Source organism: Furipterus horrens, unplaced genomic scaffold, assembly GCF_987537825.1.
Source record: "Furipterus horrens unplaced genomic scaffold, mFurHor1.1.pri manual_scaffold_11, whole genome shotgun sequence".
Taxonomy (NCBI): Eukaryota; Metazoa; Chordata; class Mammalia; order Chiroptera; family Furipteridae; genus Furipterus; species Furipterus horrens.
In genome coordinates, this window is record NW_028327181.1 from 25,612,591 (window position 1) to 25,635,287 (window position 22,697).

The 22,697-nt window shown below is 38.5% G+C and overlaps 1 non-coding gene across 1 annotated transcript; it reads left to right on the top strand.

Moving 5' to 3' along the window:
* Positions 1-20,240: 20,240 nt before the first annotated feature.
* On the top strand, positions 20,241-20,343 carry LOC149997286 (U6 spliceosomal RNA). The gene has a single exon (XR_016507386.1). It is a non-coding gene; the product is annotated as a U6 spliceosomal RNA (small nuclear RNA).
* The last annotated feature ends 2,354 nt before the right edge of the window (positions 20,344-22,697 follow it).

Here is a 22,697-nt window from a genome sequence, read left to right on the forward strand (position 1 = left end):
CTTCAGTTCTAACAACCTGCGCCATGGTGCTACACATACCTGGTAACTTTGCTAACTGCGAGGCAAGCCCGCAACCAATGGGAAAAGACTGTCAGGACCTTGGAAAGAATATCTGCTTGGAAAACATACCAGAGGGGAGACTTTAATTCAAATACTTAAAAACATTGAAGTCTGCATGCATCTTGTCTTCATCTGCATAGATCAAATAAGTCATTTATAGCAACAGTTTTCTAGTGGTTCATGTGTAAAATTTGTTGCTGCACAGAGAGATGATCTCCCTGAGATCTTTCCATATGTGATGGCTGTAAATTATTTGCATTTGGCTCTAGGAGTCTAATAGGAAAATTCTATTAGAATTTCAATATCCATGTTGTCAAGAAACTTTCTTTTTTAAAAAAAAATTACTTTTTTTTGTCAAGGGATTTTCTTGAATGCCCTGATTTGAAGTTTAGAATCTTGTGACCAGAGTCCTTATGGAACTAGAGAGTGTCAAGCCTGCTTATTTGACGATACCCATGACACACAGGTGCGGATACGCTTGAAGTTTCATGTTCTGCTTAGCCGTTAATAGTGGGTTACCCCTGGCTGGTTTGGCTCAGTGGATTGAGCGTCGGCCTGCGAGCTAAGTGTCGCTGGTTCGATCTTCCAGTCAGGGCACATCAGAGAAGGAAAACTCTGACTCCAAAAAACCTCCGCTGCCTTGTGGCATACTTCTTCAGGGGAAAGGCTAAGGGAGTAAACCCCGACAGAAAATCCGGAGCCGGAATCCCTAAGGCGGTTTGACGTTGTAGTCAACACCGGCAACTCCTGCGGCGCACCTGAAGTCAAGCTGTATTGACTCCGTCTTTCCCTTGGACCCTTCAGCTGTGAAGAGAGGGGGGGTCTGCTGCATGGGCAACAGCAGACCCTCCATATCACCCTGCCCAGGCTCTGTAGCTTCAGCTTCACTGGAGAGGACACTCCAGCGTCATCGCAAGATGTCGATTCAACACGGGAGGAGACAGATACCGTGTCACTCCCGAGTCACAACCATTCTCGGCGGTGCAGATAGACTCTTAAGAAGCTACACCATCGTCTCTCGAGACGGACGGCTGCCGACGACGACGAGTGGGTTAGTTTTGAGGTTTCCTAAAGGTTTGGAGGCTCTCTTACTTTCCTGAGGTTTGTGTTTACTTCAAAATATATTCATGTTCAACTTAAATCTGTTTTAAAAGTCATAGAAACTTGGATTTATAATTAGAAAAGGGTCATAAATTTTCAAAAGAAACCAAACAATAAACACTGCCTGTGAGTTCAATGTTAATATTTAAAAAGAAAACATAAGCAAATGATATTTTCTATATCTGATAGGAACTGTAGGGTAAGAGAGTGGATTATTGGGCAGAACAGGAGGCCGGCTCCCCTTCTGTCCATAGAAACATGCATAAGAAGGGATTGCTGTGTATTATGTTATGATGATTTATCTTTTAAGCATTTGAATTTGGACTATGATCCTGGACTGAGGGTGACTTACTGCTTGTGGATTTGTCAAGCTCCTGGAAGTGTTATTAGGGTGAAAGGGAGAAGAAGAGAGGAATGGATAGGGTTGTGAGTCTGTGTGTTTGCTCAGGCAGGATGGAACCCTCAAGGAAAACAGGTAAATCAAATTGCTGGGGATGATAGAATTAACTAAGGAAGTATTTTACACATGTCAGACAACTCCACAGCACAGTAGATTTACACGAGAGATTCAAGCCCAAGGGATCTGTCAGTGAAAAATTATGGAAAATAATAAAAGAGTAAAATGATTAAAAGTATTTTTTTTAGGGGATCCAAGATGTTTTCTGTAAAGAGTAGTACATTTAATTCTATAAAAGGTTAAGGTTATTTGTTGATATGTGATTGACACTATTGATGTATGAGTGTAATCAGAATTTTATAATCAACAGACTAATGCCATGGTTAAGTCAATTTTTCCTCCTCCACTTAGAAACAGAGACTTAGCAAGTGGCTAATTTGGGCAACAGATCCTGCTGTCTACTTGTTATGTTTACCCTGTAGTTCTAGAAGCAAAGTGAGGTTTCCCAGGGGAGTAAGTGCGTCTTTATTCATTTTATTAGGACATCGGGAGGAGAGAGGAGCATTTGAAGACAGCACCCACTTGTGGCCTGTCCCCTTGCCCTCTCCCCATTTCGCACAAAAGGCCGTCCTCATTGCCTATCAGTCTTGTATCCCCACCTTCTATAACCTAATTTCAGAGCGCTTGAGAAAGCATCCTTAACAAAAGCCTTTGAAAATTATGCACTCCTGCTAGGACAATTAAAGAATCTGTGGAAGAAAGATTGCAGAGAGAAGACTGATTAAAATGCTGAAAACCCAGAATTGTGCATCTATCCACAAGGGGCTCTTAACGGAGGTATACAGATGTAGCTGAACTGAGGAAATTATCCAACTCAAGTCTGCAAGGAAAACCGGGGTAAATTAAGCAATGATTGATAAATTAAGTGGGTAATTATTTCTATAAAAAACTTTTTTTTGCTTTAATTGCATTTCCCTTTAAATATATAAGGTAGAAGTCTTATGCTGAGTTCAGAGAAGTCATGCAATGTTTGGCAAATAGAAAGAATCTACCAGATAGAGACTGGGGTGAGAAACTCTAGTGAGTTCCAAGAAGCTCCCCATCCTCGGAGCCAGGGAGCCTCCTACCAGCCTGACCTATATTATAAGAGGGCCTGGGGGTCTGAAAGGAGAGTGATTCTGAGTACAATGCAGTGATTGCCGCTCAGGTTTGTAGGAGCATGTGGCACATCCTCCCTGCCTCTCAGTTCCAGCCCTGGGTCTGTGGAAGAGAAGTGAGCATGCAAAAGTAAAAACAGGAAGAACCATCTATAATTTTTTCAACTTTGAAGCACCAGTGGTGTGGCTTTGGCACCACTGTAACCAAAGTCTAGTCCACCCTGGCCGTGGAGGGTCTCCTGCCTGCAGCATTTTAAAAAACAGTTTCATTGAGGTGTAATTGACATATCATAAGCTATACATTTCAGTTGGAGGAGAATTTTATATATATTTGGAGCCCACAAGACTGTAACATGTACATATTGAGATCAGGATGCATTCTAATTTTGCTACTAATTCCTTTCTTGATCAATGTGCTTCTGGTAATTAATTCCTTTGTTTTTTTTATGTCTGAAATTGTTTTTACTTCACATTTCATTTTTGAAGGATACTTTTACTGGGTAAAGAAAATGTAGAATCACAATTTTTCTCTTTTAGTGCGTTAAAGTGCTTCTGGCTTGCATTGTTTCTAATGAATAATGTGCTGTCATCTTTATGACATACTTTCTTTTGTATGTAATGTGTGTTTTTTCTATGACTGCTAGGTTTTCTATTTATTATTAGTTTTAAGCAATTTGGTATTTTGTGGTTTTCTTTATATTCCTTGTGCATGCGTCTTAAGATTCTTGCATTAGTGGCTTTATAGTTTTCATAAAATTTGGAAAAATTTTTAACCATTATTTCTTCAAATATTTTTTCTGTTTCTTCCACTTTTTATTCTCCTCATGACTCCAAGTATCTGTATTAGACCATTTGAAAATTTCCCACAGCCCTCTGATATTTCTTTCATCCAGTCCTCCCCCCCACCCCATTTTCATTTGGGATGGTTTATGGCAAAATATTCAAGTTTGTTAATATTTTACGCTGTGTCTAACTTGCCATCAGTTCCATCCTGTGATTTCCTTTTTCCACCTCAGACACTGTGGTTTTTATCTCTAGACGTTCAACTTGAAGCTTTAAAAAATATCTTTTCATGTCTCTACTTAACATGTTAAAAATTTTATCTGGTTTTTTAATTATATAGAACAGAGTTTAAAATACTGTTTTAATGTCCTTGTCTACTAATTCAATGATCCTTTTCATTTCTAGGTCATTTTTGATTGATTATTTTTTTTTCATTATTATGGGATGTATTTTTCTGCTTCTTTGTATACCTAGTTATTTTTTTTTTTGTTAAGTTTCAGACATTGTGACTTGTATTGGTGCTTGATGCTTTTGTACTCTTGTCAATATTCGTGAGTTTTGTTTTAGGATGTATTTAAGTTACTTGCAAGCAATTTAGCCTCCTCAGGTCTCACTTTTAATTTCTGTTAAGCAGAACTAGAAAAGCATGTATTATAAGGCTGATTTTTTTTTTTCACCACTATGCCGGCAAAATCTTTCTGAGTATGCTTCTCAATGCACTGCTAATTATGAAGCTTTCTCCTATTGCCTGTGAGAACAGCCATTGTTTCCGACCCTATGGGAACATTGTGTTTCTCCTTTGTAATCCTTTTGTTCACTTCTTTTCTGATCTTACATAGCTTCACCACATGCATTGTGTCGACAAACTCAGTTGAATACTTTAGAGGAATTCTTTGCAGATCTCTGGAGTTCTCGTTCCCTGCAGCTCTGTCCTTACTGGTACCCTGCTTCCTAAATTCTAATTGCCTTTTACCTCTTCAGCTTCCACTTCCATCTCCTTAATTCAAGGAGCATGCAGGGCTCTGCAGGATTCCCTTCCTGAATCTCTCTAGGCAGTAGACTGCTGCACTAACAGGGCTAACCATTTCTCATCACTTATCCCTGTCCCTTGATATCTAATGTCTAATGTCTTCAGGACTATTATTTCTTATGTATGTATTGGTTTTTAGTTCTTTTAAGTAGGAGAATGTATCCAGTTCCTGTTACTTCTTCTTGGACCAGTGTTTATGTTTAGACTGTTCTGGGACATTGAGAGAAGTGCAGGGCAGGAGACTACATAGTGTGCCGTTCCCTCTGCAGAAAACACTCTTCCACATATTCTCCACCTACTTAACTCCTATTAGTCCTTGAAGTCTCAATCCACACATGACTTTGTTCAGAAACCTGTCCTATGAGCACGCGCTCTTTCTTAACTTCCCCTTTTAGATGATTTTATGGTATTCTGAACTTCTCCTTTGGCACACTTATTCACAGCTGTATTTCTTTTTCTTGTCTTTTTTCACTCTAAGATCATAAGCTCTCTGAGGACAGAGACATAATGGTCTTATTCCCTGCTGGAACAAAGTAGGTTTAATGAGTGTTTGACCAATAAAGAGAAGGTAAAAGCAACGTGCGTGTCAAGGGCAATGGTACCTGGTGAGTAATGGGTATTCAGAGTACACATTAATTGTTGCTCATGTGAATCACATGGTAGCTGACCAGAATTACTGACTAGACTTATTTATAAGCACATCTGAGATATGTCCTGAGAAAGTTCAGAAATACTACAGGGTTGGAGATAAGGTTGGGAATGGTCCTCTGTAGAGGAATGAGGGACTTCATGGTTAAATTGACGGGGCAAGGAGAGCCAGTAAAATCTAGGTTATTATTATTATTGTGATTTTATCTGTTTTTATAGGCTGATGCACTTGAGAATATACTATATATTAAACATTATATAAATCATTATATAATATATAATCATTATAATATATATCATATGTATGTTATATAGGATAAATATGTATTTTAATTATTTTTGTTACTTGTTTTACCCCCCAGAATGTAGCTATGTGAAGTTAAGTATGAGGTATGACATGTTTTCTGCCCTATCCCAGATTCTAGAGCAATCTTTTCACATAATAGGTACTCAATACATTTTGGTTAAACACATGAATAACATATATTTGTAATACTCTGTTTTAATTCTGGTTCAATAGTATGCTAAACTACTATTTTTATTTTTTTGTTTATTTTTTAAACAATTAAGTGGAAATCAAACTACATTCTCTCTTCATTTCGTCATGCCTATAGGGAGTCTGGCTACTGAGATTGAAATGGCTTAACTAGGGCTCCAGTATTCACCTGGTGGCAGCTTAACTTAATTGCAGTCAAATTACCTCAGAGGAAAGGAACAGCTTTCTTAGAGCTGAGTGTGACAAGTCAAACATGGGGAAGCCCTAGGGTGCCTAGTGTCCACAGTGTGCCTGGCTCACGAGACAAGAGCAGCACCACATTAAACAGTGGACAAGACATCATTATGATCATGATTAAGCTGCCTCATTGGGCAAAAAATATTCTGCTAAGAGAAGGCCAATGTCCTGCCGAAAACATCACTGCTTTGTTACTACAAATTTCTCGTGATTTTTTCTTCCTAAGTCAAAAATAGTAATAGGAAGCATTACTGCCTCCACATGAAGGTTAGCAGGATGAAGACCAGCATGTACAGGGTTGGGTGTTATATAGAAGCGGTGAATGAACAGGGATTTATGTACGCCTAAAAGGGACAGGTATGGGGACAGTCAAGGTCAAGGACAGGGTATGGTGCTCAGTAGGGAGGACTGACCCTGGGAGGATCAGAGATATGGCCAAGAAGGAAATCTGAAGATTCATAGTCTTGGAAGGTATGTGTGGCCCTGGTGATAAGGGCAGAGGGAATAGTTTCCAGGGTGATCTGACTTAAATAAGTTACGTAGCATCTTCCCCCAGAGCTGCTTCTAATGAAAAGTTAAGCACATGCCAGCTCTTGCTGCTGATGTGTGGGTACCACCTGGCTCCTCGCTCCATAGCTAACTTGACTCATGATAACAGAGTGAGTTCCAGATGGGAAGGACTTGACTCTGTCTAGGTACGGGATTTGATGTGTCTATTAGGGCAAAGCAGAAAATCAAATACCAGTGCCATTCACTATTCATTATTGCTGTCAGGTTTCAGTACATGAAACAGAAACCACTCTGGGTATCTTAAGCAGAAAGGGACTTACTATGGAAAATTAGGTGCTTCAAAATAATTGGAATTACTACAGGAACAGAGTCAAGTGTTGAAATTATTGAGCTCGAGGACATAATACTAGAGCTGCAATCCAGGATCAGAAAGCCACAGTCCTTTTCACACATGTGTCTTGAGACCCATGAAGCTGGGAGCTGGACACTGAAATGTCACATCTGGCTGCCATGTCTTGATTCTCATATGCTTAGGTCTTTACTTGCCAGTATAAGCAACAATGGAAAGGTGGCCTCTGCTCACTTCCATCTTCTATTATTCAAGGGGGTCTAATTGGTAAAACCTAAACTTAATGCAGAATCTGAGAGACTGGGGAATGTGGGATTTTGTTTTTGTTTTTAGTATCTATTTCTCTCCAGCAATTCCATTATCAGGGTGACGCAAGAGATGTACCCAGGGCAAAAAATTATTGACACTCAGTCTCAGGGGCAGGCATCCACCTTGCAGGTGTCCGCCTCCCAGGAATATTGTGGCTATCAAACGAGAGGAATCTTTTACAGAACTTGGTGTAGTTTTAATGCACAATGAGTGCTCACTAATTGCTAGATCAATAATTTATAGCCATAGGGAGAAAAGGAAAATGATATAACTTTCTCTACTCAAGGGGATTCTCTTCAAAGAATCTCATCCTTCAGTGGATCTCCAGCCTTAAATCATACAGGCTTTTGAAGGTGATGGTTGTGAGACCAGGAAAGATACCTAAAGATCAGTAGCTTGGGACAGTCTTTGTGGCACTGGTTTATCGCATGTTCTGCTGTTTGTGGGTAGCGCCTCTCTAAACTATGTGGGCCTCTGTTACCTCTGGCCTAAGATCTGAGCCTTTAGCAACAACAAAGACATTTAACATTTTGTTGCATCTTTCTGTTAAGAATCAACCATAGAATGTCATTATTTTTTACATAATGATTGTTTGAAATATAGGTATCAATGGGAATGATAACACCAAGCTATAACCATTGATATCTTATATAATTACGGAAAACATTTTTAAATGGAGAATTAGTGGAAAGAGCATTAGGACACTGTGCCTTGAGAGGAAGAAGAGAGAAGCAAGTTAAAATTAGAAGTTGGGTCAATAGCTACCAGGGTTCCGTCATGGATATATGACTCTATAACAATCAGCTCATCCTTTTGAATTTCATTTCTGTACTCATTAAATGATGATTAGAATAGCCATGTGGTTTTCAAACTATTGTAAGAGGGAAACATTTTAATCCCCCACCCCCCAAGAAAACAGACTAAAGGGAACCTCTACTTCACACCGTACATGCACATCGACTCCAGGTAAACTTTAGATCTAAATGCAAAAAGTAAAGTAATAAATTTTAAGAGGATAACATGGGAGAATAATTTTATACTTGGGATAGGCAAAACTTTCTTTAAAAGAGCACAGAAATAAGTTACTTTAGAGGGAAATATTGATAAGTTGGACTATAGTTAAATTAAGAACTCTTCTGGTCATTAAAAAACACCATCAAGCTATTGAAAAGGTAAGCCACGGAGTGGGAGATGCATGAAATGCGCAATGACAGACAAAGAGCTCTTATCTGAAATCACCTATATCTTTGTCTGAATAAAACTCCTACAAATTCATAAGAAATATCTGATGTCCAACAGAAAAATGAGAAACAGTCCTGACCAGGTACTTAACAAATGACCATAAAACAAAAGAAAAGAATCTTCAACCTCATTAATCATCAGGGAAATTCAATTTAAAATCAGAATGAGTTATCAATCTATATCCACCAGACTTGATAAAGTTAAAAAGACTGATAAATACTAAGGATTGATATAGAGCAATGGAAATCCTTATACACTGTTGGAGAATTTATTAACCCATTCATTATTTAATAACATGTTATTCATTCTCCACGAATTTGAATGTTTTTGAGTTTTTTCCTTGAGGTTGTTTTTCAGTTTCAAGCCATTGTGATCTGAGAAGAAGCTTGATATAATTTCAATTTTCTCGAATTTGTTGAGGCTTGTTTTGTGTCTTACCATGTGGCCTGTCTTTGAAAGTGTTCCATGTGCATTTGAAAAGAATGTATATTTTGCTTCTTTGGGGTGAAAGGTTCTGTATATATCAATTAAGTCCATTTGATCTAGAGCGTTGTTTAATGCTTCAGTATCCTTGTTGTTCCTTCACTTTGAAGATCTGTCCATTGTTGACAATGGGGTGTTAAAGTCCCCTACTATGAGTGTATTGCTGTTGATATCTTTCTTGTAGTCTTCCAAGATTTTCCTTATACATTTGGGTGCTCCTATGTTGGGTGCATATATATTTACAAGGGCTATATCTTCTTGATGGATTCTTCACTTAAGTATTATGAAATGTCCTTCTTTGTCTCTTGTTATGGCCTTTATTGTGAAATCTATTTTGTATGATAGAATTATTGCCACCCAAGGTTTTTTTTTTCATGTCCGTTTGCTTAAAATATTTTTTTTCCATCCCTTCACTTTCAGTTTGTGTAGATCTCTTGTTCTCAGGTGGGTCTCTTGTAGACAGCATATATGTGGGTCATGTTTTCTTATCCATTCACCTACCCTATGTCTTTTGACTGGAGCATTTAATCCATTTACATGGATTAAATTACATGATAGGTACTGATTCATTGTCATCGATCCACTTTGTACCTGTGTTGCTTTCTGTCTCTCTCTTTCTTCATCTTCTTAAAGCAGACCGTTTAGTACATCTTGCAAAGCTGGTTTGGTGGAAATGTATACTTTTAGCCTTCTTTTGTCTGGAAAACTTCTTATTTCACCTTCCATTTTGAATGAGAGTCTTGCTGGGTAGGGTAGTCTTGGTTGTAGGCCTTGTTTTTTGTTGCTTGGAATATTTTTTGTCATTCCCTTCTGGCTTGTAGTGTTTCTGTTGAGAAATTGTTGATAGCCTTATCATAGCTTCCTTGTATGTTATTAGTTGTTTCTCTCTTGCTTCTTTTATGATTGTCTTTTTGTCTTTGAATTTTGCCATTTTAATTATGATGTGTCTTGGAGTGGGCCTGTTTGGATTCATCTTTATTGGAACCCTCTGTGCTTCCTGGACTTGCGTGACTCTTTCTCTCATCAAGTTAGGGAAGTTTTCTGTCATTAATTTTTCAAACAGGTTTTCTATCCCTTGCTCCTCTTCTCCTTCTGGTACCCCTATGATATGGATATTATCACGTTTCATATTATCCTGCAGCTCTCTTAAAACCTCTTCAGTCTTGTTCAGTCTTTTTTCATTTTGTTGCACTGTCTGGGAATTTTTTTCTACATTGTCCTTCAGCTCGCTGATCTGATCCTCTGCTTCCTCTACTCTGCTTTTGATTCCTTCTTCTGTGTTTTTCAATTCAGAAGTTGTATTCTTTATTTCTTTCTAGCTCTTATTGATAGTTTCAATGTCCTTTTTCATGCTGGTGTAGTTCTCAGTAAGTTTCTTGTAGCTTTCCTGGAGTTATTCGTAGTTCCCCTGGAGATCTTTGTAGTTTTTTTTGAGCTCACTGAGCTCACTAAACTTCCTTATAACCACATTTTGAATTCTGTGTCTGATAGTTTGCCTGTATTTCATTTAGTACTCCTTCTGGGGGTTCCGCCTTTCCTTTCGATATGGGGTTGTTTCTTTGTCTCCCCATTTTAGGTGATTCTTCTTGTTTGTTTCTGCTTCTTGGATTTACTTGCTTTGACTCCCTGTCTTTGTGGTGTGACCTTCTGCGGTAGGAGATCTGTGGGGATTCAGTTTTGCAGTCTCCTTGGTCTCCTCAACTTGATGCTCTTGGGATGCCCTTTATGTCATTTATATGGGCTGTCTGGTTGTACTTGGGTTTTGGTTGTTGTTGTGTTGCTCTTTGGTGGGTCCTTCCCTCTGGCTAGCTGACTGAAAGTTACTCCTCCCACTGCATCTTGTATACTGTTTTAGAGGTGCACTTTCGTTACTTCCTGGATCCTCCCATGGTGACATCAGATCGTGTCCCAGTCTGGGCCTAGGCAGCCTGTTCGATACTATCAGGAATTCACTATCTTTGTGTGTCTCCTTCAGTTGTTGATCTATTCAATCTGTGATCAGCTGTCAGGCTTAAGCACCACCAGGTGGAGAGAATAATTTCTGTGCATGTGGCTATTGCTTCCCCTCAGGCTGACGCCACTTGAAGGGGCATGGTCTGCCTGTAGTGTGGGGGATGAGTCAGCACTGGGACCCTGTTGGCTGCTCCCTCAGTCCTCTCCTCAAAGCCACCATCCCAAACTCTCCTCAGGCCTCTCTAGTTCCCTCTTGCCTCCATCTGCTGGTCCAGGGTAAGTGGGTGTTCGTCCATGGTCCCTTTAAGTATCTCTCTGTGTCTCCAGCTGTCTGGGGCTGTCAAAAAACCCTGAGCTTTTCACTTTTTGAGCTGGATGCTGTTTTACTCTCAGCTCTGTTGCTGTAGGCTGGGAAGTCCAGCTGGGGGTTTAGACCCCACCCTTCTGAGAGGGAACCCCTGGCTGCTCAAATGTTTCTCCATTCCTTCAGCTGCCACCCATGGGAGCCCAGCCAGCCCTCTTGTATCTCCGCATTTCCTACCAGTCACATTGTGATGAAGAGGCCTTTTCTATCTGTCCATGGTTATAAGGTGTCTCCCTAGCCAGTGTTCAGTTGGTTATTCCAGATGATTTCTCCACAATTAAGTTATAATTCCAGATTGGTCCTGGGAAGAGGTTAGTGTAGCTTCCACTTACTCATCCACTATCTTGGATCCAGCTTTGTAGATTTATACAACCACTTTCCCCTATCCTACAGAAATTAAATAAATAATTATTTTTATTTTCTAGTTTTATGGAGATATTTGACATATAACATTGTATAAGATGTACATGTAGTGATTTGATATGTACATGTGATTGTGGAATGATTATCTAAATAGTGTTAGTTAACACCTCCATCACCTCATAAAATTGCCATTGTATGTGTGTGTGTGTGTGTGTGTGTGTGTAGTGAGAAAACAGGATTTTAGCAACTTTCAAGCATATTATACAGTATTGCTAACTATAGTCACCATGCTGTACATTAGATCCCAGAACATAATTATCTTATAACTTGAAGCTTGTACCTTTTGACAAAAAATTTCCCATTTACCCCACCTCTACCCCTCCACAATCAACATTCTATTTTCTATTAGTTCAGATTTTTTAGATTTCACATATAGATCACACAATTTTTTTTGTGTGTCTGACTTAATGCATAATACCCATCCATATTGTCACAAAAGGCAGTATTTCCTTTTATATGTATGTGTAAACACACACATACATACATTATATATAATACATATATATGTGCATATATAACGTTTTCTTTATCCATTCACCTGTTGATGGACACTTAAGTTGGCTATTGTTAATAATGCTATGATGAACATGGAGGTGCAACAATCTTTTTGAGATAGTGATTTCATTTCCTTCAAATATATACCCAGAGCGGGATTATTGGGTCACATGCTAGTTTAACCTCAAATTTTTTGAACAACCTCTGTACTGTCTTCCATAGTGATGGCACCAATTTATATTATACCAACTGTCCATAAGGGTCCCCTTGTCTCCACATCCTCACCACCATTTATTATGCCTTATTTTTTGATAATAATTATTCTAACAAGGTGAGGTGATATCTTACTGTGTTATTGAATTTCCCTGATGATTAGTGATATCAAGCACCTTTTCATGTATTTGTTAGCCACTTGTATTTTTTTGGGGGGGGGGAGGGTGTCTATTGTAGTCCTCTGCCCATTTTAAAATTAAATTTTGTTTTTGCTATTTAGTTGTATGAGTTTCTTATATATTTTAGATATTAACCCCCTATCAGATGTATGGTTGGCAAATATTTTCTCTCATTTTGTAGATAGATTGCCTTTTCATTTTGTTCATTTTTTTGAAAACTTTGAGGTTGTTTCACTTGTTTATCTTTGCTTTTGTTTCTTGAGCTCTTGGTGTCGTACTCCCTCCCCTCCCCTCCCCTCCCTCCCCTGCTCCCCCCAGTGAATGGTTGCGAAAGCCAGTGGCAAGGAGCTTTCTCCCTATGTTTTCTTCTAAGAGTTTTATATTCCCAGGTCTACATTTAAATCTGTAATCCACTCTGTGTTAATTTTTATGAGTAGTGTAAGATTCATTCTTTTGCATAGCCTGTTTTCCCAGTACCATTTATTGGAGAGACTGTCCTTTTCCCAATAAGTATTCTTGGCTTCTTTATAAAAACATTAGTTGACCATATATGTGTGGGTTTATTTTTGGCCTCTTGATTCTGTTCCATTGGTCTATGTGTCTGTTCTTATGCCAATACCATGCTGTTTTGATCATTATAGCTTTGTAATAAAGTTTGAAATAAGGAAGTGTGATGCCTCCTGCTTTGTTCTTTATCTCAAGATTCCTTTAGTTATCCCAGGGTCTTTTGCACTTGTATATGAATTTCAGTAACATTTTTCTCTGTTTCTGTGGAAAATGCCATTGGAATTTTGATAGGGGTTGCAATTAATCAAACTGAAGTGGCTTGGGTAGTCATACAATCACTTCAAAAATTGTTGTCATGATCTACTCAGGTCAAATATATGTAATCCTATAACTGCAAAAATTTGTGTTCCAAATGCATGCAAAGAATTATCATAATGGCCCCTGTAATAAATAAAAAACCAGGCAGACCCAAAACTTCCATGGAGAGTAAAATATGTAAATTTAGTATATTCATATAATAAAATTCTACATATATGTGAGAATAAATGAACTCCTATTACACATAAAAGACATAAATCTTATAATGTTATCAAAGGAATCCAGTCCCAAAATAATTCTTCTGTATTATTTTATTCATATAAAGTTTATAAATAAGCAATGTGACTTCATGATGTCAGAATAATAAGCCAGGGTAGTATTTATTTTGGGGAGGCGGAAGGAACAAGTGATTAGGAGTGGGCATAAGAGACTTTTGAGGTACTGCTAATGTTCTATTTTTGGTATTGGGATGGTTACATGAATGTGTTCTCTTTATGACTTCATCAAGCTTAAGACTTATGGTCTTTTCTGCCTGTTTTTTACATTTCAGTAAAAATGTGAACTCCAACAACAACAAAAGACAATGTAAAGGAAGAACCCTAATGAAAGAAAACAAACAAACAAACCAAAACTGGTACTTTGTTATTAGAAATAACTTTCCATGTTGAAATTTAATACTACTTATAAAGTTCAATAACAATAAGGCTATTTTAATTACTAGAAATCAACATTTGCATTTTTGCCCCAGTGACCTATTCTCTCCTCCAACAAATCCTTGAATTACAAAGATAAGTAGTTCTCTCTCCCCCCCTCTATAACTTTACATATTTATATAATCTACCCATCTATCCATCTACCTAGCTATCTGTTATCTATCTATTTACCTGTCAATCATCAGCTCACCATGCAGTTTCAAGATGGTGGAAATACTGTCAACTGAGGTCTGCTCAAAATCTAGCCAGTATCATTCCACAAGTTAATGGATTTGCTTCTTTCCAATTGATTACAAACTTACACAATTCACAGCGCACATACATAATTTGAATCAAATATGTAGGCTACCCCAAATCCTGGAGAGCCACAGTTTGAAACCCCCTGGACTCTTCACTTCCTGCAGCCCTCACACTCTGCCTGTGAGATGGTGGCTGCCAAGAAGGCAGCCAAACCTTAAGTGACCATTGGGCAAAAATTTTAACTTCCTTTGTGTGTAGTAGGCCATGACAGACCTTTGCTCCTTTCATGAGCTGCCTGTCAGTCCCTCCTGAGTGAGGGTGGTGATGGAGGTGGCTGGGGAATTAGTGAGTTTACTCTGCGGTGGAAAGGTGGAAGGCATAGCTTCCTGCTGTTTCATGTGTACCTGCGTGCAAGCTATCTGGAAAAACAGTAACAAGAATGTCTCTACAGACTTCCTGAGATTCAAAGGACTGAGTGAAATTCTTTGCAATAAGGTTTTTCACTTTTTATCTTTCTTGAAGCAAATCTGACATGCATTTGACATAATACTCATGTGGTCCTTCCTAAAACATCCTTGGCTTCTGGAACAGTACAGCCTCGCTTTGCTCCTTTTCCTCCACTGGCTCTCCATATTCTTTGCTGATTCCTCCGCTTTTCCCTAACCTTAAATATTAAAATTCCTTTAAGCTCTGTCATAATCCTCTTCTCGTTTCACTGTGCATACTTTCTCCCTAGATGACTCATCTAGTTACACTGTCTTAAATATCACATATATGTCAATAATTCCAAATCATACATCCTTAGTCCATCATCTTGTTTGGAACATCCAAGGAAACACACTCTCAAAGGAATTTGAGATCACAAAAATAAGCAAGCACCTGAGTTACATAGGGTTAAACAGGGAGATACACAATATGATACTTATTCTAGAGGAATAATTAATGGAATAGAGCAAACAAAATTTTAAAATAAGTATAGAAAGTATTTTCAAAGAAATGAAGATACTTGAACTATGAAGCAGATTAAGCAGTTATTAAGAAAAGTCAGAGTGATATCAGTGATTCTCTGTGTGGCGGAGTTCGGGAGGAGGTTGAAGAATCTCCTTCAGTGAGGAGGGGTCTTAGGTGAAGCTTCAAGAAAATAGAGCAACCTTATATGATAAGGCCACCTCTACATCAAAGACAATAGATAGTAGGAGCAGCAGACCAGAATTTGGGAAATCCCCGTCCATTTTAAATGGATTGATAGTCACATAGTCAAAACCTTTTCTCTCCCTGCTGCTGCCTTCTCTCCCGTTTAAGACAGGCCAGGGTGAGTCTTCCTGAAGTTTGCTCGCTGATGGGAAGGTGAGGACAGGAGAACCAGCGATAAGCAGGAGGGAGGAAGAGAGAGAGGGGGGCAAGAATAAGTGTCTTACTTGGAAACTATGGTAATTATAAAAATAATATTTGAATTTGACAGCATACTTTCCTAAATGAGACTGAGATTTTAATAAGTGAATGAGATTATAGAAATCATTAGACTGGACTAAAATTTAAATAGAAATAGAATGTAGAATGGAAAGAAAATAAGATGTGTGCTCTAGGCATATTGAATGTTCAAGGTCAAGGTATTTTGAAAATAAAACATATTTCATGTTAAGCCTAATTGAACTAAGAAGTCTGAATTCAGCAAACAATCATTTATTAACAACCAGGTGTGCATAAACTATTATGTGGATATTAAAGATAGAGCAATGCACAATTTAGATAAAAATCTCTGACCTCATGGAGCTTACTTTCTAGTGATAATCAAACCTGTTACATATTGAGGAATGTCCAAGCCACATAGGCTGTATCTCAGGCTATAGAGCAATGCTGTCTAGTAGAACTTTTTGCAGTAATGGAAATATTCTGTATCTGTGCTTTCCAATGGCTACACGTGGCTGGCATGACCTAGGAACTCAAATTTTAATTTCATTTAATTAGATTTATTTAATTTATATTTAAATAGACCCCTGTGGCTAGTGGCTGTCATATTGGACTGAGCAGCTCTAGAGGTTTCTTGAGACTGTACAGTCAATCTTTATTTAAAGCCCTCTTACTCCTTAGGACTCAGAAACGAACCTGTGTAACTGTTCAATGAACAACTGAAAAATAAAAAATAAAGCTTGTTCTATTTTTTCAGAATAAAGAGTATAAGAAGTATCAATTATAGATACCCTATTATTTATGTTATTTAGAAGGTTGATATCATTGCTGATTATATTCAACCACTTGATCTGTCATGGATTGTATCAGAAGTTTCTTCATTTACGTCTCAACTTCCAGAATTTAGTAACTTTGTTCTCAGTGGGACACTGCTTCTTCTATAACTGCTGCTTATTTGGAAATGAGGGTTTCAGGAAAATGTCTCAATTACCATTTTATGCTTAATATGAGACATAATAAGGAAAGATATTCTCCTTTGCCTCATTATTAACCTCTGTGTGGTTTTGGAACTTCAAGGGCTCTCTAGCTCTGTTGGAGCATGAGGTCACATTAGCAGCAATAGTTCCTTGAAGACAAAAGCATGGCAGTTGTCTAGACTTCATGAACATATCTGATCCTTTTACACATAAAGGAGGAGGCTCATGTACAATTGGAAATAAATATCTGATGGAGTTGTTCAGTAGCTTGATGGTGTCAGGCCAGCATCTCTGTGAATCTCTTGATCTTTCCTTTAGCTTGTCATTTTATGTTTAGCAGATGGCTGCTGGAGATCCAGTCATCATGTCCACAGTCAGAGGAGCAAGATATGAGAGAGGGGGAAAGATCTTGTTAGGTACATTTGTTCCTTTCCCCCCAAATTACAATCTTTCCCAGGAACATCCTGCATGTGTGTCATTAACCATAAGTGTGTTCATCACAAGGACACCACAAACTTGCAGGGAGTATGCGGAAGCAAGCATTTAACCTGACACACTGATACCCCAAATCAAATCAAAGTTCAGTCAGCAAAGAAGGGGAAGTGGGTATTGAATAAGTGACTAACAGTACCTAACCCAGTAGGGATCCAACTCATTTTTCTTTATATAGTATACTGGTTTCCCAGAAGAGAAAAAGCAATTACTGATTTTATACAACAATCTTTAAACCACAACTCTCCCAGTTCGTGGGATTGGAATGAAACAAATGCTAGCAATAGACCCATGACGTCCTCAGAATCACTTTTTTTATTGCAATGAATAGTGCTAACGGGTTGAGCTCATTTTGGTAGCTGGATGCTTTCTACTCTAATAGAAGTATTCTCTCAGGAGGCTCCTCAGCTGCACATGCAAATACATTCCTGTCAAACCCCATCATCAGTTTGACATACACGCTTCAACATAGCTGAACCCCTGTGGAAATTATTCAGGTGAAGAGTAGGGCAGAGGGAATGGAACTACACAAATGCGGAAAAGAGTTGAAATAGTAAAGAAATAAAAATTCAGTATATGCATAATAAGCCATGGAGATATTGGCTGGAGAGATAGGACGGAGCCATGTCATGCATAGGCTTGTCGGTCAATGGCAAGGACTGAAGATTTCTAAGTGTCACAGAGGCTGTTGAGATACTTAGCTCACACAGGGCGCACGCTTGGTTTACGAACTTCACTAGTTCAGTCATCCATGGGGAAAACAATTCAAATGTGTTCAAATATTTTTGGAAAGTTGAATAAGTAACTTATCAACTTCAGTGTATTCAATGAGTTACTTTGAAAGGCATCTCCAGTACCTCACACATCTAAGGGGGAAAATGCAGCTCTGTGTGTCAGAGGAGCTTTCAGGGGACTTCTCTCTCCCCTCGAACTGGACAGACACTCAGAGTTCTCTGGCAAGTAAATAGCCCTTTCATGGGTTCTAGTTTTTCTTTTGCACTCCTTTTTTTTCAAGTTAAATATTTTATTTATATTTTTTAGAGGGGGGAAGGGAGGGAGAAAGAGAGGGAGAGAAACATCAATGCGAGAGGGAAATATTGGTTGGTTGCCTCTCATTTTGGACTTGACTGAGGACTGAATCTGCAACCCAGGCATGTGCCCTGACCTGGAATCGAACTGGCAACCTTACCCTTTGTGGGACAATGCCCAACCCACTGAACCACACTGGTCAGGGCTGTCTTGTACTCTTATGCCATTATATATGAGCTTCATTATCTGTGCATTACCCAAATAACTGGACCAATCATGTCTGTTAAAGAAACCATTGGACATTCTGACATTCTGACTCTTGGAATTGATTACTTTTGATTAATTCTTTTAAGGAAAATATTTCACTCCTTATATTGGTAATAGGGTGGAGGGAACAAGTGTGGTTGGGGAGACAAGTCAGGAGTTACCTGAGTATAGGTGAGAGATTATGGATGCTCATGTTAGACTGGTGCTAATGGACACAAAGAGCTGTGAATGGCTTGAGATGTATTTTGGAAGTAAAATGGAATTAATGATGAATTTGGTTCAGAATAGCACAGAGAGGGAATAATTAAGTATGATTTCCATAGCTGTGGGTAAAATAGCGCTGGCAGAGTACTGATTACATATTAGTAATTAATACCTATTGCATGAATGAGGAAAAGGGGATACAACACTCACAACACATACAAAGCTTTACAATTTTAAAATACTTAGACCTCACATCTTATGGTATTGGCAGGGCAGGGTTTCTTATTTTACCTTCTTTACAGATGTGGAAGCTTAGGCCACTCATAGGATGCTGGTCAGAGACAAAGATGTGATGTGAAAGAGAAAGAGGACTTAGGTAAAAAAGTCAAATTAATCTTAAAGAAGAATTGGATCTCTTTTTGATGTCCTTTGAGAGATGTAAATAAAATATTTTTTCGGGGGTTAATTACTTTTGGTAGTTGGGGCATTTTTGTTTCTATGTAATTCTGGTCAGAGATTGAATTCATTAAGATTCCAACTTTAATATTGCTCAGCTAATATAGTTACCTCGGGCATAGACATGAAATGTAACTTGAGCAAAGGCTGATTTGGAAAGCAGAACATGATTTGGGAGCAGTGCAAAAATGGATTTGGCCAGTGTTATTTTGGACTTTGTGAAAAGCAAGGTTAGCCAGGTCCAGAGAATATGAGTTATGAAAGGTCTGGAAAAAATGTGAATTGAAATCTTTACTAGCCAGATTTGCTATAAACTGTCTCTCTCAAAGAAAGAAATATTTGAAAATAAAGAACATGATTAAGATGATAAAAATATTCATAGTTCATCATTACATTTTTAATATTTTATGGTATTTCTTTTAGCCTTATGTATGGGTACAAGTATATTTGTGTGTAAAAACTTCATAATTGATTAATATTTGCAATTATACTATTCAAAAAACCTCCGCTGCCTTGCGGCATACCTCTTCAGGGGAAGGGCTAAGGGAGTAAACCCCGACAGAAAATCCGGAGCCGGAGTCCCTAAGGCGGTTTGACGTTGTAGTCAACACCGGCAACTCCTGCGGCGCACCTGAAGCCAAGCTGTATTGACTCCGTCTTTCCCTTGGACCCTTCAGCTGCGAAGAGAGGGGGGGTCTGCTGCATGGGCAACAGCAGACCCTCCATATTACCCTGCCCAGGCTCTGTAGCTTCAGCGTCATCGCAAGATGTCGATTCAACACGGGAGGAGACAGATACCATGTCACTCCCGAGTCGGACTGCACAGCCATTCTTGGCGGTGCAGATAGACTCTGAAGAAGCTACACCATCGTCTCTCGAGATGGACGGCTGCCGACGACGACTATTCATAGCACTTTATAACCCATTTAAAGTGCTCTGTGAACACTTTTATATTAAATAGTCTCCACAAAATAATTTTTGATGGCAGCAAAAGTAGTTCATCATATGGGTGTGCTATGAGTTATTTAAGCATTTCATTTCAGACTTATTTTAGCTGGTCTCTTCTTACCCTAATGGAGCTTATCATCTGCTGTCCTCTTTCTCATTATAAATTCAATGTCATAAAATTCATGTACTAAATCTGTAACTAATTAATTCTAATTAAAATTAGAATTACTGCTCAAAAGTAATGGACACTGTGTTCGCTTCGGCAGCACATAAACTAAAACTGGGATGAGACAGAGATTAGCAGGCCCCTGCGCAAGGATGACGCGCAAACCTGTGAAGTGTTCCATATTTTTGGTTGTTAACTAGCCTTACTGTGGCGATTATTTGCGATATATACAACTATCAAATCATTACGTCATATGCCTGAAACTGAGACAGTGTTGTATGTCAATCATACCTCAACTGAACAAAAGTGATGGACACTTTTAGAACCCTTGGTAGATACTGGCAAAGGGCCTTCTAGGTTCGAGTCCCTTTAGACACCTTTTAGCAGATGATCAGATTTTCTGTTTCACTGCTTCCTCCCCAATACTAAAATTAACATTTAAAACCTGAAAAATAGTATTTTGTGGTTTTAATGTGCATGTCTCTGTGAGCTTTGGCAATTTTCATGTGTTTATTGGCTACTTTTCTATTACAAATTAAATTTATTTGCTCAGTTCATCTTTCTGTTCTGCCTTTATCATTTAAAACAGCTTGGACCCAACACAGAGCGATAACTAAGTAAATATTTTTACAATTGACTGAAAACCCATATGGGCTTCCACCCAGGAACCAGTAATGCATACAGTTTGTGACTCCTCTTCTATTAATCTTTCCCGATTTAATGATTTCTTCTATAAAGTATAGTATTCAGAGGAAATGTGTTTTTTTCTCTACTCTCTATAATCCTAAGAGACATTCCCTTGGTTGAAGCTTTTCTCTTTTCATTTTCACTGTTCTTCATACATCATTAGTGGGAGCTCTCGGGCTGCGTGAGGGCAGCGCAGGGGTTGCATATTTATTGACTCTTAACTCCATGTCTAAATGAATGCACCAGCCGTGCCACTACAAACAAGTCTTAAAAATAATAATTTGCATAATTAGCTGACAGGAAGGCCTAAGCTATTATTTAAGTTCATATATAACCTTCCATCGTCAAGTGTTAATTTATGCTCTGTTCTTTTCGGAATGATTGAACTGTTTGCAAGTTTTATTTATGACTTATGCTTAGATCCACTTTGCAGTGCTGATAATGTTGAGATAATGGGAATTTACAGTTAGCTCTGACAAGAAGCCGTAAAACAAGTGACTGGCTGTTTTCTCTCTTGCTACAGGCTCAATTTGTAACATAAAGTACTTAATAATTGTTATTAATGAGCCCGCTGTGGTTGGGATATAGACACAGCTGGAAATCACATCTGTTGTCATAAAGTCTGGGTTGAGTGAAGCACAGACCCTGCAGGGAACTAATAGCTACAAAAGGAAATGACATCACAGAGGCCTAGGAAGTGCCCATAGATGTTAGCTGTGTCAGGACAGAAGAGATTTAGGATGGATTTGGGAGAAATGACAGGGAATTTGGTTCTTTTAAAACATGTTCTTCCAGATTGATCCCAAATGTCTCCAGTTGTAAGCCAGAGGTCCAGGGTCAATCCATGTATTAAACATCAGTAAATCTTATATGTTATTTTTTAGATAAAAACAAATAAACACAGTCCAAGTTCAAGCCTAGCAACTTGCCTTTCCAGGCTTGCCTGCTGCTACTCCTCTTGAAACACTCTGCTGTTCTATTCAAGTTGGGTTATTTGCCTTTGCTTTTATAGACTTACGCTTTCCTGGCTGTATGCTTTTTCTCATGTTGTTACCTCTATTTGAGGTCATTTCCCTCAAACTGTTTGAAAATAACTTTTTTTTACCTTCCTCCCTCCCTCCCTCCCTCCCTCCCTCTTACCCTCCCTTCTTTCCTTCCTCTTCTTTCTTTCTCTTTATTTGTCCCCATCTTGAATTTTATTCTTCTCATCCATCAGTGGCATGCATGCTAATATATGATGCTTCATATGTATTATTTAATTATATTAAGTCTTACAAAATATGTCCTGCTCTATGTGCCTTTTAAAATTTTATGGAAATGAAAGATCTGATTTTACTTCTCTTACTTAACACTGAAGGACCAACCATGGTACTTTGTGAACATCTAATGCTTAATAAAACTCCATGTGTATCCACCTGAACTGACCTGTTTACTCTCCCAGTCAGTGATAAACACGCAGATTGCTCTGAATCCCTCTCACAATACCCAAGGTGATGATGGGCATTTTTATGTTATTCACTTGTAGGTCTATGGGAGAGTTTCTTTGTGCTGCATACCTAGGAGTGTATTGCTGGGTTATAAAGTGTAAGGAAACTTGATTTGACTAAATGCTGACAGGCAGCTCTTGAGAGTGTTCTGTCCTTCTTCTCCTACCAGGGGTACACGTGGGTTCCCACATCCCTACATTCTACCAATAGAATTTTACGTTTTAGCCAAATTATCAGGGATAATATGATATTACATTATTGTTTTCATTTCAGAGAAGGAAAACTCTGACTCCAAAAAACCTCCGCTGCCTTGCGGCATACCTCTTCAGGGGAAAGGCTAAGGGAGTAAACCCCGACAGAAAATCCG